This window comes from Panthera uncia, chromosome X, assembly GCF_023721935.1.
Source record: "Panthera uncia isolate 11264 chromosome X, Puncia_PCG_1.0, whole genome shotgun sequence".
Taxonomy (NCBI): Eukaryota; Metazoa; Chordata; class Mammalia; order Carnivora; family Felidae; genus Panthera; species Panthera uncia.
Genome location: NC_064817.1, coordinates 77,324,496 through 77,344,479, shown reverse-complemented (window position 1 = coordinate 77,344,479; position 19,984 = coordinate 77,324,496). Strand labels below are relative to the sequence as shown.

Sequence of the window (19,984 nt, the reverse complement as noted above, 5' to 3'; positions counted from 1 at the left end):
GTCTGTTTCTGTGCCAATACCATGCTGTCTTGATGATGACAGCTTTGTAGTAGAGGCTAATGTTTGGGATTGTAATGCCTCCCGCTTTGGTCTTCTTCTTCAGTATTACTTTGGCTATTTGGGGTCTTTTGTGGTTCCATACTCCAGCTTCGATTTTAGACAATTTCTTTCATAGAGATGGAGCCAACCAGGGGTCTCAGCTGGGCAGGGCCATGAAGCATGTTCATGTGACTTCATCCATGTTTTAATGTCTCAAAGAAAAATAATTTTCTAATTGTTGCAGGCATAATTTCGCATGACATTGATTCTGTAATTAATGAAATTTAAGTCATGATTCCATTTGTTTTACAATTTTTCGCCAAGCTTGGAGAAACAGAGAAAGTCATAAGAAACTTATGTTTACTATTTTAGATTATTTCCCCCTCCCCAATGTGACATTATGCCTCAAATACCTTCCTTATACTTTACCTTTTATTGATACTGAGACCCTGCACTTTTTCACACTGCAGGGCATTTGCACACACTATACTCTTTGCTTAGATTTCCCTTCTTTGTTTGTTTGTTTGTTTGGTATCTTGCTTACCACTTTAAATGTTGCACTTATTATACTGCATTATAATCCATTTATATGTGTTTTTCTCCTGAGCAGACTTTGAGATATTTTAAAATGTGCCATATTTGTTAAAAAGTATTTAATTAAAATTGAGGTCAAAGCAATATGCCTTGGAAGCATAGCCGGTGTGTGTGTGTGTGTGTGTGTGATCACTTTTGATTCAGGAGTGCAAAGAAAATTGCACGAAGCACATGGAATTTCAGTAGATTGGTCATTTATTAGCACTGTTTATTCAGTGCCCTCTATGTGATTATTATCACACATTATCACTGTTATAGGGGCTAGATATTTATTTATTAGTGGACAAGAGAAACACAGCCCTTGACATTATAGAGCTCAGAGTCTAGCTGGGGAGCCAAAAGCTAAACTAAAAGGAAAATATTCTGTATCCTGTAAATAAAGAAAAAATATAAATTATGAATCATGGTAAGAAAGAAAAGTTCAGGGTACTATGAAATCACCTAATTTGAATTGGGGGTGTCACGGAAGTCCATGCTGAAATATATCTTAAACTCAGACCTGAATAATGAGTAGATGTTAGCTGATGAAGAGTGAAGAAAAGATTATCCCAGGCAGAGGGAACAGCACATGGAAATACCCTGAAGCAGAAGAGATCTTGTATTTGAAGAGTAAAAGGAAAGTCAGTGTGACTGTAGTACAGTGAATGAGGAAGAGAGTTGTTTAAGATAAGGCTGACGAGGTGGGAAAGGACCATCCCATACAAGATTGTGTCTATTAGGATTGTTTTTGGCTGCATGTAAAAGAAACCAAGCTGTGGTGGCTTAACACAATAAGTTTATTTTTCTGAGGTAACAACCTCAGTGTCAGCAGTCCAGCCAGGGCTTGTACAAGTTCTAGGACCCAAGCTTCCATATTTTTTTTCTGTGATCCTTTGACCATCGCTTCCTTCTTCATGCTTCCGAGATGACTATTTCACTCCCAGTCAGGAAAAAGAAAATAATGTAAAAGGCAAAAGACATATGACAGGTGAATCTATCTCTTTCCATCAGGAAAATAGGAGTTTTCCTGGAATCCCTATATTGTAGATTTCTGCTTATCTTATTGCCTAGAACTGGGTTCTCTATACTGGTGTCTAGGGAGGTTTTATTTTCAACTCAGCCTATTACTACTCCTAACAAAATGCTGAGTTTGTTATAGAATGAGGAAACATATTGGGCAGGTAACTCACAGTTTCTGCCACAGGATTTGAAGTTTATTCTAATGGAAATTCATTGAGGGGTTTTAAGCAAGAGAGACACACAATTCCTTTTTCATTTATTAGCATCTCTCTGGCTGCTATGAGAAGAATCAATTGTGAGGAGACAAGAATTTTAAAAGGTTCATCAGTTAGGAGGTAATTGCAAGAGATGATGGTAGCCTGGACCAAGGAAGTGATAATAGAGGTGGTAGACAGATTCGGGGTATATTTTAGAAGTAGCACATACTCGGTGATAGATTGGATATACAAGGTGAGAAAAAAGGAGGAATAAAAAATGATTCATGTATTTTTTTTGTTTGTGAATTTGGGTGGAGTGTGGTGCCATTCACTGGGATTAGGAAACATGGAGGAGGACCAGTTTGGGGTAATGAGTATGGCTTAGGACATGTTGAATTTGAGGTATGTATGAAGCATACAAAAGATGTCTAGTTGGCAGTTGGGTATATGTGTTTGGAGGTCAGAAGATAGGACCTGGAGTGGAAATATACAGGTATACTTAATTTTATTGTACTTTGCTTTACTGAGCTTCACAGATATTGCATTTTTTACAAATTGAAGTTTTGTGGCAACCCTGAATTGATCAAGTCTGTTGGTGCCACGTTTTTTCAATAGCATTTGCTCACTTTGTGTCTGTCACATTTGGTAATTCTCATAATACTGAAAAACTTTTCATTATTATATTTTTTATGGTCATCTGTGATTACTGATTATGATCACTGAAAGCTCAGATGATGGTTAGCATTTTTTAGCAATGAAGTACTTTTTAATTAAGGTATGTACATTTTTTAGACATAATGCTATTGCACACTTAATAGACTACAGCATAGTGTATACATAGCTTTTATATGCCCTGAGAAACAAAAAAATCTCATTTGATTCACTTTATTGTGATTTTCACTTTATTGAAGTGATCTGGAACTTAACTCACAATATATCTGAGGTTATGCCTGTAGATTTGCAAGCCTTTTGACTAGATGGTATTCAAAACTATGGCAGTTGATGACATGGTATAGAGAAAAAGTGCAGAATAGAAAGAGAAAAAGACTCAAGATTAAGCCCTGGGGAATCTTCAGTTACTTATTTAAAAATGTACTTTTATAATAGTTTTTACATTTTTATGAAAAAGATACATACCCATTAAAAAATATGCAAGTAATATAGAAAAACCCAGCAAAGGGGGAAAAAAATCTTTCCAAATCAGCACTAACCAGGGATAGCCATTATTGGGTCTCATTTTCCTTATCGGAATAAAGACGGATAAATATAGTACCTATTTATGAGATTCTTGTGCTAATTTAGTGAGATAACCATTTAAAGTGCTTATTCTGTTACTTGGGAGATAGTAAACACTTCATAAGCATTAGCTGCTAAGATTAATGAACATTATTATGGGCATCAATTTTATTATATAGGATTAATAAATGAATACAAAAGTTAAATGGAAGTAATATACATGCTATTTTTAAAAAGTATGAGATTTTTTTAATTGTTTGAACAAAAGAAAAATAAATCAAAGTGAAAGGAATTGATATACTTCAGATCAATGTTTCTTCTCTCTCAAAAAATAGAAGTTTCTGAAAAACTATTTTAAAGTTAAGATCAACGATTTGAAAAATATAAAGAAGTTGTGGTCACTATATTTTTATTACCATGTTTAAATTTTTGATAGTGTTGACTGATTCCTTGGGTAGTTGGTTAAGAGCATGGGTTCTGTAGATAGCTTGCTTTGGTTCAAATCAGTTCTGCCACTTAACTAGCTATTAGCTGGTCAAATTATTTAATATCTACATGCTTCAGTTTTCTTATTTCCAGAATAGGGATTAACAAGTAGCTACTTCATTGAGTTGTTGTAATAAGTGTTAATATGTATAAAATATTTGGTATAGTGCTTGGTACATAATAAACTATTATTATAAATGTGAAGAAATGTGTTATTGTTATGAAACATGATAAAATGAGACCCCTTGCACTTTCCCTACCATTTTCTGATTTTTGTTAGTTATTTTATTATTTTTACCTTCTGTTTTCCACACCCTCCACCCCAGAATTCTTTACGTTTGGTCTTGGTTCTATGTTTAAATGAATTCAATGAATGGCTAAAATTAACAACACAGGAAACAACAGATGTTGGCAAGGATGCAGAGAAAGGGAAACCTTACACTGTTGGTGGGAATGCAAACTGTTGTAGCCACTCTGGAAAACAGTATGGAAGTTCCTCAAAATGTTAAAACTAGAACTACCCTGCAATCAAGCAATTGCACTACTAGGTATTTACCCAAAGGATTCAAAAATACAAATTTGAAGGGGTATGTGCATCTTGATGTTTATAAGAGCAGTATCAACAATAGCTAATCTATAGAAAAGCTCAAATGTCCATCAATGTATGAATGAATAGAGAAGAAGTGGCATATATATACAATGGAATATTACTCAGTCATCAAAAAGAATGAAATCTTGCCATTTTCAATGATGTGGATGGAGCTAGAGTGTATTATACTACGTGAAATAAGTCAGAGAAAACAAACACCATATGATTTCACTTATATGTGGAATTTAAGAAACAAAACAGGTGAACATATGGGAAGGGGAAAAAAGAGAGAGGGAAACAAACCATAAGAGACTATTTAATGATATATAACAAACTGAGGGTTGATGCAGGGAGATGGGTGAGGGGTGGGCTAAATGGTTTATGGGTATTAAGGAGAACACTTGTTATGATGACCACTGGCTGTTATATGTAACACCCAGGAATTCTTTATTCCTGAGTTATTTGTTTTGATATAATCACTTGGTTGTCTACATTTTCTCATTTACTAGTTTTTTAAAAAGAGGCAGTCATAAATGTTACATTTCTTGAACTTTTGCATACTTGGAAATATCTGTTGAAGGGAAAAACGATAGCATATAAAATTCTTGGGTCACACTTTGATTCTCTCAAGAGTTTGATATTGCTTCACTACCTTTTGGCATTGTGGGTTACACTGGTCCTTTATGGTCCCTCCATTTATTCTTTGGTTGGCTATATTTCACTGTAGAGATTCCAGCATTAGAAGTCAGATGATAGAGGAGATGGAGCTAGCAAATGAGAATTAAATAAGGTGGCCAGGATAATGGGAGGAAAACACTGAGGTGTGACAAAAGCCAATAAAAAAGTGTGTTTGACAAAGAAGGTGGCATTGAACTCAATTAAACCTTCTACAAGTTAGAAATACTGTGAAAATATATATTTTTTTAGTGGGGGGAATGTGGAAGAGCATTCTGGACTGTAAAAATAGCATGAGCACGAACATTCACTACCTAACTTGCTTACAGCAAGCCTGGCCCTCCATGCCCCAGTGCAACTGCCTTTCCCAGTCACACTTGCTTCAGTCCCACCAAGTGGACCCCTTCTACAAGAAGACTGGCCAGTACTCCTGCCCACACCATGTCTCCTAACCCAGAAGTTTTGCAAGGCCTTGGATCTGGCGGTAGTGGCAACAAGTTTAATTTCACAAGCAGACCAGAGCACACCTAGTTAAAACTTGCCACATTCAGGCCAGGGACCAAACACTACCCACGGCAGGCAAACAGAGCCTCTGAAAATGAGTAGCCTGAAGGATAAAGCAGCCAGGGCACAACAACAGAGCCCATGCAACACACATTAGAGAAACTCCCAAATTCCTAGGCCCTGAGGAAAAAGGGACTACAAGACCTCTTCTTTATAACGCCATTACCCTCAAGAACAGGAGAAGTAGCTGACTTTCCTAACACAGAAGCAGGCACAGAGACTTAGACAAAATAAGAAGACAAAAATTTGTCACAAATGAAAGAATAGGACAAGGCCACAACTAGAGATCTCAGTGAAACAGATATAAATAACATGACTGATAAATAACTTAAAGTAATTATCATAACGATACTCAGTGGACTTGAGAAAAGAGTGGAATGAAACCCTTAACACAGGGATAAGGAATAACATAGAAGAAATAAAAGGCTCAATAAACAAAATGAAAACCATACTTAATAGAATGAATATCAGGCTGGAAGAAACAGAAGAATGAATTAATGACCTAGAGGGGAGAATAATGGAAAGTAATCAAGCTGAAAAAAAGAGAAAAAAATTATGCAAAATGTAATAGACTTAGGAAACTCAGTGACTCCATCAAATTTAGTAACATTCACATTATAGGGTCCCAGAAGAAGAAGAAGAAAGAGAGGGGGGCAGAAGATTTATTTGAAGTAATAATAGATGAAAACTTCCATAATCTGGGGAAGAAAGCAGATATCCAGATACAGGAGGCATAGAGATCTCCCAACAAAATTAACAAAAACCAATCCATACCAAGACACATTATAATTAAAACGGCAAGATATACTGATAAGAAAAAAAAAACTTTAAAATCATCAGGACAAAAGAAGACAGTTACATACAAGGGAAACCCCATAAGGCTATCAGGGGATTTTTTCAGCAGAAAGGAGTGGCATGATATTTAAAGTCCTCAATGGGAAAAATATGCAACAAAGAATATGCAGTAAGGCTATCATTCAGAGTAGGAGAGATAAAGAGTTTCCCAGAGAAACAAAGTTTAAAGGAGTTCATGACCACTAAACTAGCCCTGCAAGAAATGCTAGAGGGGACTCTTTGAGTGGAAAGGAAAGACCATAAGTAAGGGTAATGAAATTAGGAAGCAGAAAAGCAGTAAAAATAGTATATATGTAACAATCAGTCAAGAGATTCACACACACACACACACACACACACACACACACAAAAGTAAAGTATGACACCATATACTTAAAATATGGGGAGGAGAGGACTAAGAATGGGTTCAAACTTAAATGACCATTAACTTAATGTAGGTTGTTATATGCAGAAGGTGCTATATACAAACCAAATAGCAACCACAAATTAAAGCCACTAATAAATATGCAAAGACTAGAGAGAAAGAAATTAAATATATCACTAAAGAAAATCAGAAAAACATGAAAGAGAGAAAGACAAGAAAGGATCAGAGAAAATCATCAGAAACAACCACAAAACAGGTAATAAAATTGAAATAAATACATATCTATCACTTTGAATGTAAATGGGCTAAATGCTTTAATCAAAAGACATAAGGTGACAGAATGGATAAGAAATCAAGACCCATCTATATGCTGCCTACAAGAGACTCATTTTACACCTAAAGACACATGCAGATTCAAAGTGAAGGGATGGAGAAACATCTAGAATGGATGTCAAAAGAAAGCTGGAGTAACAGTACTTATATCGGAGAAACTGGACTTTAAAACAAAGACTGTAACAAGAGACGAAGAGGGCACTATATAATCATAAAGGGGAAAATTGAACAAGAAGATATAACAATTATAAATATTTATGCACCCAACAAAAGAGCACCCAAATACATTAAAAAGTTAATAACAAACATAAAGGAACTAGTTGATAATAATGCAATAATATTAGAGGACTTTAATACCCTCACTTACATCAATAGACAGGTCATATAGACAGAAAATCAACAAGGAAACAATGGCTTTGAATGACACACTGCGCCAGGTGTATTTAACAGATATATTCAGAACATTGCATCCTAAAAAAGCAGAATACACCTTCTTTTCAAGTGCACATGGAGCATTCTCCAGAATAGATCACATATTACTCCATAAAACAAGTCTCAACAAATTAAAAAATATTGAAGTCATACCATGTATCTTTTTTGACCACAATGCTATGATACTAGAAGTCAACCACAAGAAAAAATCTGGAAAGATCACAACTACATGTAGGTTAAACAACATGCTACTAAACAATGAATGATTCAACCATAAAATGAAAGAAGAAGTAAAAAAGTACATGGAAACATGAAAATAAAAACACAATGCTGTAAAACATTTTTGATTCAGCAAAAGTGGTTCTAAGAGGGAAGTTTAGAGTAATACAGGCCTACATCAAGAAGCAAGACACATCTCAAGTAGACAAACTAACCTTATACCTAAAGGAGCCAGAAAACAAACAACAAAACCTAAAACCAGTAGAAGGAAAGAAATAATAATGAGTAGAGCATAAATAAATGATATAGAAACTGAAAAAACAATAGAACAGAGTAAGAAACCAGGAGCTGGTCCTTTGAAAAAAATGAATAAAATTCATAAGCCTCTAGCCAGACTCATCAAGAAAAAAAGAGAAAGGACTCAAATAAAATCACAAATGAAAGAGGACAAATAACAGCCAACATCACAGAAATACAAAGAATTATGAGAGAATATTAAGAAAAACGATATGCCAAAAAATTGGACAATATAGAAGAAATGGATAAATTACTAGAAGCATATAAACTACCAAAACTGAACCAAGAAGAAATAAAATTTTGAACAGACTTATAACTAGCAAGGAAATTAAATCAGTAATCAATACCCTCAACAAACAGAAGTCCAGGACTAGATGCTTTCACAGGTGAATTCTACGAAACATTTAAAGAAGAGTTAATATCTATTCTCAAACTATTCCAAAGAATAGAAAGGGAAGGAAAATTTCCAAATTCATTCTAGGAGGCCAGCATTACACGGATACCAAAACTAGATAAAGACACCACTAAAAAACAGAACTTCAAGCCAATATCCCTGATGAACACAGATGCAAAAATCCTCAACAAAATATTAGCAGACCAAATCCAAAAATACATTAAAAAATCATTCACCATGTTCAAAGGGGAGATACTCTTGGGTTCCAAAGGTTGTTCAGTATTCCCAAATCAATCAATGTGATACATCACATCAATTAGAGAAAAGATAAAAGCCAAATGATCATTTCAATAGACACAGGAAAAGCACCTGACAAAATACAACATCCATCCATTCATGATAAAAACTCTCAACAAAGTGGATTGAGAGGGAACATACTTCAACATAATAAAGGCCATCTATGACCCACAGCTAACATCATCCATATTGGGGAAAAAACAGAGAGCTGTTCACCTACGGTCAGAAACAAGACAAAGATGTCCACTCTTACCACTTTTATTTAACACAGTACTACAAGTCTTAGCCACAGCAATAAGACAACAAAAATAAATAAAAGGCATTCAAATAAGTAAGGAAGAAGTAAAACATTCACAATTTACAGATGACATGAAACTATATACAGAAAACTTGAAAGACCACCAAAAACTGTTAGAACTGATAAATTAAGTAAAGTCACAAGATACAAAATCAATGCACAAAAATCTGTTGCATTTCTATATACCAATAATGAAACAGCGAAAGAGAAATTAAGAAAACAATCCCATTTACAATTATACCCAAAATAATAAGGTATCTAGGAATAAGCCTAACCAAAGAGGTGAAAAACCTATACACTGAAAACTATAAAACACTGATGAAAGAAATTGAATAAATACTGTTAAAATGTCTACACTACCCAAAACAGTCTACACATTTAATACAATCTCTATCAAAATTCTAATAGTATTTTTCACAGAACTAGAATAAGAAGCTGTTTAGAAGAAACAGCTCTAAAATTTGTATGGGAATACAAAAGACCTCGAATAGCTAAAGCAATTCTGAAAAATAAAAGCAAAGCTGGAGGCATCACAATTCTGGACTTCAAGTTATATTACAAAGCTGTAGTAATCAACATGGTATGGTAGTGGCACAAAAATAGGCATATAGATCAATAGAACAGAATAGAAACCCCAGAAATAAACCCATGATTATATAGTCAATTAATCTCCATCAAAGAAAGAAACAATTCCAATGGGAATAAAGAAAGTATCTTCAACAAATAGTGTTGGGAAAATGGACAGCAACATACAAAAAAAAAAAAAAAAAGAAAGAAAGAAACTGGACCTCTTTATTACACTGTACACAAAAATAAATTTAAAATGGATTAAAGACCTAAATACGAGACCTGAAACCATAAAAATCCTAGAAGGGAGCACAGGCAATAATTTCTTTGACATCAGCCATAGCAGCTTTTTTCTAGATATGTCTCCTAAGGCAAGGTAAGCATTGGGACTACATCAAAATTTTAAAAAAAGTTATGCACAGTGAAGTAAATAATCAACAAAACTAAAAGGTAACCTACAGAATGGGAGAAGATATTTGCAAATGACATATCGAATAAAGTGTTAGTATCCAAAATATTTTAAGACTTATCAAACTCAACACCCAAAAACCAAATAATCCAATTAAAAAATGGGCAGAAAACATGAACAGACATTTCTCCAAATAAGCCATACAGATAGCCAACAGACACATGAAAAGATGCTCATCCCCACTCACCATCAGGAAAATATAAATCAAAACTACAGTGAGATATCACCTCACACCTGTCAGAATGTCTAAAATAAAAAACAAGAAACAAAAGGTGTTGGTGAGGATGTGGAGAAAAAGGAACTCTCTTGTAGTGTTGGTGGGAATGCAAACTGGTGCAGCCACTGTGGAAAATAGTGTGGAGGTTCCTCAAAATTTAAAAACAGAACTACCCTATGATCCAGTAATCACATTACTGGGTAATTACAAAAGAATACAAAAACAGTAATTCAGAGGGATACATGCAGTGCCCTATGTTTATAGCGGCATTAATTTAAAATAGTCAAATTATGGAAGCAGCCCAAGTGTCCATCGACCGATGAGCGGATAAAAAAGAGGTGGAATATGTATACATTAGAATATTATTCAGCCATAAGAAAATGAAATCTTGCCATTTGCAATGATATGGATGGATCCAGAGAGTATAATGATAAGTGAAATAAGTCAGAGAAAGACAAATACCATATGATTTCACCCATATGTGGAATTTAAGAAACAAAACAAATAAGCAAAGGGAAAAAAAGAAAGAGAGACAAACCAAGGAACAGCCTTGTTTGTTCTTATAGAGAACAAAGTGATAGTTACCAGAGAAGAGGTGGGTGGTGGAATGTGTGAAATAGGTGATGAGCACTGGCTGATGTATGGAATTATTGAATCATTATACTGTACATCTGAAACTACTATAACACTATATGTTAACTAACTGGAATTAAAATAAAAACTTAAAAATAAGAAGTATATCATAGACCTCCTTCCTTGTCAGTACAAGAGCTCATTCTTAATAGCTAAATGACATTCCACATACAATAGAATATACTGTAATTTATTTACAGGTTCACTATTGACAGACATTTGGATGACCTCTATTTTTTGACATTATAAAGAATGTTGCAACAGGTCCCTTGATGCATTATAAGTATCTTTGCATACTTCTATAAGCATTTCTGTAGGATAGATTCTTAGTAGGGTATATTAGTTTCCTCGGGGTGCCATAAATAACCACAAACTTGGTGGCTTAAAAACAACAGAAATTTATTCTCTCACAGGTCTTCCTTGATTCTTCCTAGTTTCTCATGGCTCTGGGCAATCCTTGGCATTCCTTGGCTTATAGCTGCACCACTGTAATATTTGCCTCTGTCTTCAAATGGCCTTCTTCCCTCCATGTGTGAATCTGTGTATCTTCAAATCTCCCTTTCCTTATAAGGATGGCAGCCACTGCATTTAGGCTGAAAAAATTATATCTCAATTTAATTGCAGTCCTGTTAGTATTTCTTATGTGGATTGATTGTTAATAACCATAAAAATGCACCATTTATAATTGTGCAATTTGGTCATTTTTAGTATATTCAAGAGTTGTTCAACCATCGTCACTAATTCCAGAACATCTTCATCACTCGCAAAAGAAACCCTGTAGCCATTACTATCACTTACCATTTCTCCATTCTCCCAGCCCCTGACAACCACTAATCTATTTTTGTCCCTATGGATTTGCCTATTTTGGACATTTCATATAAATGAGATTATATGTTATACGACCTTTTGTATTTGACTTCTTTCATTTAGCATAATCTTTTCAAGGTTAATTCATATTTTAGCATGTATAAACACTTAATTCTTCTTTATTGCTTAACAATAGTCCATTGCATGAACATACTACATTTTGTTTAATCATTTATTAGTATATGGACATTTGATTTGTTTCCACTTTTTGGTTATTATGAAATATGATGTACATTTATGTGTGAACAGGTTTTTAGATTCTTCTGGGATTATACCTAGGAGTAGAATTTCTGAGTCATCTGATATCTTTCAGTATATATATTTAGCTTTTTTTAATGTTTATTCATTTTTGACAGAAAGAGTTTGAGTGGGGGGGGGGGAGCAGAGAGAGAGGACATAGGATCCCAAGTGGGCTCCGCACTGACAGCAGCAAGCCAGATGCAGGGCTTGAACCCATGAACAGTGAGATCATGACCTGGGCTGAAATTGGATGCTCAACCAACTGAGCCACACAGGCGCTCCTAGATGTTTAACTTTTTGAGGAACCACCGAACTGTTTTCTACAGTGGCTGTACCATTTGCATTCCCACCAGCAATGTATGAGTGTTTTAATTCGTCCACCTCCTTGCCACAAATTGTTATTGTCTTTTTTGAAATGTTTATTTTTGAAAGAGAGAGGGACAGAGTGTGAATGGGGGAGGAGCAGAGAGAGAGGGAGACACAGAATCTGAAACAGGCCCCAGGCTCTGAGCTGTCAGCACAGGGCCCAACGCAGAGCTCGAACTCACAAACCTTGAGATCATGACTTGAGCTGAATTTGGATGCTCAACCAACTGAGCCACCCAGGTGCCCCTGTTATTGTCCTTTTAAAAAATTATTACCATCCAAGTAGATGTAAAGTGGTATTGCATCGTGGTTTTGATTTATATTTCCCTAATCACTAATGATGTTTAGCATTTTTCATGCACTTATTAGCCATTGTACCCTTTTCAGTGTCTATTCAAATCCTTTGCCCATTTTTAAATTAGGTTATTTGTATTTTTATTATTGAGTTGTAAGAGATTTTGTTATATATTCTGAATACAAATACCTGGTTTCTCATGTGAATTGCAAATATTTTCTTCTTATTTGGCCATATTATTCCTTGATAATGCTCTTTGATGAACAAAATTTTAATTTTGATGAATTCCAACTTATATATATTTTTTCTTTTGTTGCTTGTGGTTTTGGTGTCATATCCAAGACTCTTGTCCAATCCAAGGTCACGAAACTTTATCCCTATGTTTTCTTCAAAGAGTTTTATCGTTTTAGCTCTTACATTTCAGTCTTTGATCCATTTGAGTTAGTTTTTGTATATGATATAAGGTAAGGATCCAAATTCATTCTTTTGCATGTGGAAATCCAGTTTTCAAACCACCATATTTTTTAAAAAATTTACATCCAAATTAATTAGCATATAGTGCAACAATGATTTCAGGAGTAGATTCCTTAGTGCCCCTTACCTATTTAGCCCATCCCCCCTCCCACACTCCCTCCAGTAACCCTCTGTTTGTTCTCCATATTTATGAGTCTCTTATGTTTTGTCCCCCTCCCTGTTTTCATATTATTTTTGTTTCCCTTCCCTTATGTTCATCTGTGTTGTCTCTTAAAGTCTTCATATGAGTGAAGACATATAATTTTTGTCTTTCTATGACTAATTTCACTTAGCATAATACCCTCCAGTTCCATCCATGTAGTTGCAAATGGCAAGATTTCATTCTTTATGATTGCCGAGTAATACTCCATTGTATATATATACCAAATCTTTATCCATTCATCCTCAAACCACCATTTGTTAAAAAGACTGTCCTTTTCCATTGAATGATGTTGGTACCCTTGTCAAAATTCAATTGTCAAAATTCAATTGACCATAAAGATTTGGGCTTATTTCTGGACTCTCAATTCTATTCCGTTGGTCTATGTGTCTATCCTCATGCCAGTATCACCTTGTTTTAAAACCAGAAAATGGGGCTTATTCAACTTTGTCCTTTTTTTACAAGAAGAAAAAGCTATTGGCTATTATAGGTCCCTTGCATTTCCATATAAATTTTAGGACCAGCCTTTCAGTTGCTGCAAAAGAGGCAGTTGGAATTTTGATGGGGATTTTTTTGAATCTGTAGATCAATGTGGGGAGTATTGCCTTTTTAACAATATTAAGTCTTCCAACCCATAAAAATATGATGACATCTTTTCATTTATTTAGGTCTTCTTTATTTAAAAATTTTTTTTAATGTTTTATTTATTTTTAAGACAGAAAGAGACAGAGCATGAGTGGGGATGGGGCAGAGAGAGAGGGAGACACAGAGTCTGAAGCAGGCTCCAGGCTTTGAGCTGTCAGCACAGAGCCTGATGCAGGGCTTGAACTCATGAACTGTGAGATCATGACCTGAGTTGAAGTTGGACGCTCAACCGAATGAGCCAGCCGGGAGCCCCTATTTAGGTCTTCTTTAATGTCTTCTAATAATGCTTTCTAGTTTCTAGTATACAAGTCTTACACTTTTGGCTAAATTTATTACTAAAACTTTATTTTTTTGGTGTTATTATGAATGAAATTGTTTCTTAATTTCATTTTTGGATCAATTGACAGTGTATAGAAATACATGTGGTTTATGTATATTGATCTTGCATCCTAAAACCTTGCTGAACTTATTAGCTCTAATACTTTTTTAGTGGATTCTTTAGGTTTTTCCATTATAGGATCATGTCAGATGCAAACATAGTTTTAATTATTTTTTTCCATATTTGATGGCTTTTATTTCTTTTCTTTGCCCAATTATCCTGGATAGATTTTATAGTAGATCTACCGAGTTTTGAAAATTGAGGTTTTTGAATTTTTTTGTTGTTGTTGTTTTTGGTTTTGGTTTTGTTTTGCAAATTCAGTTTTAGACATGCTGAGGTAGAGGTCCTTGAACATCATTTAAGAGGAGAAGTCAGGGAGATAGTTGGTTATTTATTTATTTATTTATTTAGGAGAGAGATTTGCTCTGGAGATTCAGATTTAGTAGATGTCAACAAAGAGATATTTATTGAATCCCTTGAAAAGATAACATTGCCCAAGAAAAGTGTTTAGAATAAGAACGAGGCCTAGAACAGAGGTCAATATCCCATAAATAATGGGGATAAGAAGGAGATCACAAAGGTAATTGAGTAGTCACTGCCAAAAAATTAAGAGTTAAATCTTGAAAGTGCAGTGTTATGGAAGTCAAGGGAAGAAAGAGTTTCCAAAAAATGAGAGTAGTCATTAGTTTGGGGGACATGAAATGCTTTCAGTAGTGCTGAAAACTTTAGTAAAATAATGTCTTGGGTAGATTAGGGCATGTTAAAATGCTTAAGGAATAAAACCAGTAAAGGTGATGGTAAAGATACTAAATAAAGACAGAGGAGATAATCAGTAAACTATATTTATTTCAGTCACTGAATAGTATCTTTGGATATGAATTACACCTGAGTTTTCTGCATATTACTTAAGCTTTTTGATATAGTAGAAAACTTACTGTAGGGGACTCTTTGCTTGGAAGACAGGTAATATATAAGCAGGTTCCAGGTAGAAGAGGTCTGATCTATTCTTTTTATGCCAGAGTTTCTCAAACTATGTTTTGACTTGCATTAGCATCACCAGCAATATTTCTAAAGGTACAAATTGGTTAGTTTAATTACATAACTACTGGATCACGACCCCTGGAGTGGTACCCTGGAATCTGCATCTTAACAACTTCCATCAGGTAATTCTTATGCACACCTAAATTTGAAAAGCATGGCCCTGGAGGAAGCATCCTTCTAAAAGTTAGTTAAGCTGACACATTTACTCGAATGCAACAGAGATGAGACCTACTTAAAAGAGACACTGATTATAGCAACATGAGTTTATTTGGCTACCTTTGGGTACAAGGGTGCACAGCCTCAAAAAATGCCAATTGTCTAACATTCTGTTATGTTTCCAATGATGTCATTAGCATTTGGTTAAAACAATGATGCCCTTCCTGTGTGAGTTATTAAGTAGTGTTAAGATCTTCTATTGGTCAGGTTTCATCTTTCTATATTCTTCGTCTCTTAAGGTCAAGACTCATTGCTTTTGATCTATCTTATATCCCTTTTGATCAGTAACTACATCAACCTAAACAAAAGAGGAATTTAGGGGTGGAAATTGACCATCTAATCCATGTCTTGAGGTTTTCTATAAAATGACTGACTTATATCAAACAATATCTAAATCTATTCCTAGGTTGTTAATAGCTTCTGATACTTTTCAGCTTCATGTCTCTTTGAATTTTTCTTTGTGCATTATCTTTTTTTCTGACCAAAAAGTCTCTTCTTTTTTAAAAAAAAATTTTTATGTTTATTTATTTTTATTTATTTATTTATTTATTTATTTTTTAACGTTTATTTATTTTTGAGACAGAGAGAGACAGAGCATGAACGGGGGAGGGGCAGAGAGAGAGGGAGACACAGAATATGAAACAGGCTTCAGGCTCTGAGACGTCAGCACAGAGCCCGATGCGGGGCTCGAACTCACGGACCGCGAGATCGTGACCTGAGCCAAAGTCGGCCGCTTAACCGACTGAGCCACCCAGGCGCCCCTATTTTTATTTTTGAGTGAGAAAGAGAGAGAGCACAGGAGGGGCAGAGACAGAGGGAGACACAGAATCTAAGCAGGCTCCAGGCTCTGAGCTGTCAGCATGGAGCCTGAGGTGGGGCTCAAACCCATGAACTGTGAGATCAAGATCTGAGCTGAAGCCGGACACTTAACCAACTGAGCCACCCAGGCGCCTCTAATCTCTTTTCTTAATTCACTATTTACTTCATGTGCTTATTCACAGAGGGTTTTTTTTTTTAATTGTTCATAGCATCAAGGAAAGTTGGGACTAAAGTGAACTTAGAGATTTTATTTTTACTTTATTTTATTTTAAGAAAACTCAAGGCCAGAGTCATGAAACAACTTGTCCACAGTAACACAGCTAGTTAGTGACCCAGGGAAGACCAGACCAAGGTCTTCTGATTCTATTTCCAAGGCTACTATATATACTATTTCCTACTATAGCAGGGATTGTTATCCCCAGAGAAGATAAACTAATGATTTTTCATATGTTCTTCAAGTAGGACCAAGTCTGGTGTGCAAAAGGAAGAACTGAAGGAAAATAGTGAGTTTCTTTTTAAGCTTAGTCTGTTAAAAAGATTTAACTTTTAACCACTGTATTAGTTTTCATTTTTCCCCCTCATCTCTGCCAGAAACAATAAAATGACTGCTGTGGCACTGAGACCAAGGCAAGGTATAATACTTAAATCTGAGTTTAAATGATTTACAATTGAGTGGGAAGACTGTCTGGCATACTGGGCTTACCAGGCTATTTCTGAATGCCACTGACCAGCCATGTGACCCTCATCAAATCATGATGAGCCTCTGTCTCTCAGTTTCTTCATTTTATAGAGAGGATTCTACTCAGAGTGCTTAGACAGAGACCAATGAGAAAGCAGTTGCTTAAAAAAAAAGAAGTTACTTATATTCAAGGAGTATCAGCTTTGGGCAACTTAGTGACTGCCTTTTACAAAAGATAAGAAAGCTTAATGGACTCCTCACTGTGTCTTGATTAATTTTAACTTTTGAAACTTAAAAAAAAACCTCCAAGATAAAGAGAATATCATGTTTTGAAATGGGAGAAAACTCTGGAGTAGAAGATGTTTTTCTTACTACTGATCTTTTTTCTAAATAGGCCTATTAGATTTTACTAAAAGATTCATTAGAAAATGAACATGAAAGAAAGAGACAAGAAAAGAAAGAGATGATTCAAAGAGAATTTTACAAAAAAGCAATGACTGTAGGGAGAATAAAACCTCAGAGAGATGTGGTAAAGTCAAGCAATTTGGGTGAAAAGAACATGTGGTGCTGTGTAGTAGTAAGTGCCAAAGAGGATGGGTGGAAAATAGCATGTGCCTGGCCAAAGAGCTTTAAATTTTTTTTTAACTGAGAACAGTAGGAGATAAATGGGCAGTCTCCAAGGTGCTCTGGGAAATCAATCAGAAACATCATGAAGCAGCTGACTTAATTCATTCTATTCCTATTACAATAAATCTGACTGGCATATAAATTTCATGTGCCTGGAAATACTAGCCTGAAAAATTACTTTTGGGCTCTTGCTTGAATTTTTATGTTAACAGAGAAAACTAGGAATCCACCAAAACACAGAGAATCCAACTATTTTCTCCTCCAGAGAATAGTTCAAAGTCCAGATCTAGCCTACCGTGTAGATAGTAATTAACTATATAAAACAATTGGTAGCTTTTGGTTATCCAAGATGAGGATGCTGCATTTTTTATATGAAGGTACAAAACTTGCATTAGGGCAGGTATTTGGAGTATTTTTTTCATACTTGGGGTGGTTTTGTATTGATCCATCTGTACTTTCTAACGCTTCCTCTCTCATGCTCAGTGCTAAGAGGCTTGCCAGGGAACAGAATAAATGGAATGGCCCACCCACTTTGGGCCCATAACTGGGGCCTTATTAGCAACGTGGCTCAGACAACTGATTCTAATGAAAGCTCCACTGAGGTGGCTGAAATGGCTTCCCAAGCCTTAAACTAGAGCTACTGAAAAAGAGCTATATCTTTGTCAACATGAGCTTACTACAGACCAGTTGCCATTGATGATAAAAAAAATCATAGTGGTCAGTCTGTTTTTATGCATTCTGCTGGGCATTTGGTGGGCTCACCAAGTACCCTAGAGACTTGTATTTCTCAATTCTGGAAAATTTTCTTGCACTATGTATTTGATAATTTCATCCCTATATTTTCTCTTTCTGAACTCTGATTATCATGTGGATGTTAGACCCACCAGATTGATGCTTAAATTTTATTATCTTTTCTCTACTATTTTTATATCTTTACCTATTGGTTTAGTGTTTTTTAAATTATTTTTAGAACAGTTTATAGGTTCACAGCAAAAGTGAGTGGAAGGTATAAAGTTTATCCATATGCTCCTTGTACTCACATATGCATAACCTCCGCCACTCTCAAAATCCTGCACCAGAACAGTACATTTGTTACAATTGATGAGCCTACATGGACATATAATCATCATTCAAAGTCTATAGTTTACATTAAAATTCATGCTTGATGTTGTACATACTATGGGTTTTGACAAATGTATAGTGACATGTATCCATTATAGTATCATACAGAATACTTTCACTGCCCTAAAACTCCTCTCTGCTGCACCTATCCATGTCTCCCTCCCTCCCTGCTAGCTGTGAACAACCACTGATTCTTTTACTATCTCAATAATTTTGCCTTCTCCAGAAGGTCATATAGTTGGAATCATATAATATGTAGCATTTTCAGATTGACTTCTTTCACTTAGTAATAATACGCATTTAAGATTCCTCCTTTCATAACTTAATAACTCATTTTAATTTAGTGCTAAAAAATATTCCATTGATGGATATACACAGTTTATTTATACATTGACCTATTGAAGGACATCTTAGTTGCTTCCATGTTTTGGCAATTATGGATAAAGCTGCTATAGACATCTGTGTACAGATTTTTCTGTGGACATAACTTTTCAACTGTGTAGGGTAAATACCAAAAAGTACAATTGCCAGGTTACATTGTAAGAGTATGTTTAGTTTTGTAAAAAAAAAAAAAAACCAAAAAAAACCTGTCCAACCGTATTCCAAAGTAGCTGTGCCATTTTGCATTCCCACCAGCAATGAATGAGAGTTCTGTTGCTCCATATCCTGGTCAGCATTTGGTGTTATCAGTGTTCTGGATTTTGGCTACTCTAATAGGTGTGTAGTCAAATCTCATTGCTGTTTTTAATTTGTATTACTTTAGTGACATATGATATGGAACATCTTTTCATATGCTTATTTACCATTTGTATATCTTCTTTGGTGAGGTCTGTTAAGATCTTTGGCCCATTTTTAAATTGGTATGTTTGTTTTCTTATTGCTGAATTTTAAGAGTTTCTTGTGTATTTTGGATAACAATCCTTGATCATATATGTATTTTACAATAATTTTATCCTAGTATATTTGTCTTACTCTTCTGACAATGTCTTTTACATAGCAGATTTTCATTTTCACAAAATCCAGCTTATTCATTATTTCTTTCCATGGGTTGTACTTTGGAGTTGTATCTAAAAAGGCATTACTATACCCAGCGTCATCTAAGTTTCTTCCTATGTTATCTTACAGAATTTTTATAGACTTTAATTTTACATTTAGGTCTATAATCCATTTGGAGTTAACTTTTGTGAAGGTGGTAAGGTATGTGCCCAGACTTCTTTCCTTTCCTTTCCTTTCCTTTCCTTTCCTTTCCTTTCCTTTCCTT

The 19,984-nt window shown here is 35.0% G+C and overlaps 1 pseudogene; it reads left to right on the top strand.

The window, feature by feature from the left end:
- The first annotated feature begins 1,983 nt into the window (after window positions 1-1,983).
- Window positions 1,984-19,984, top strand: part of LOC125931350 (interferon-stimulated 20 kDa exonuclease-like 2) — a 36,963-nt pseudogene continuing 18,962 nt past the window's right edge.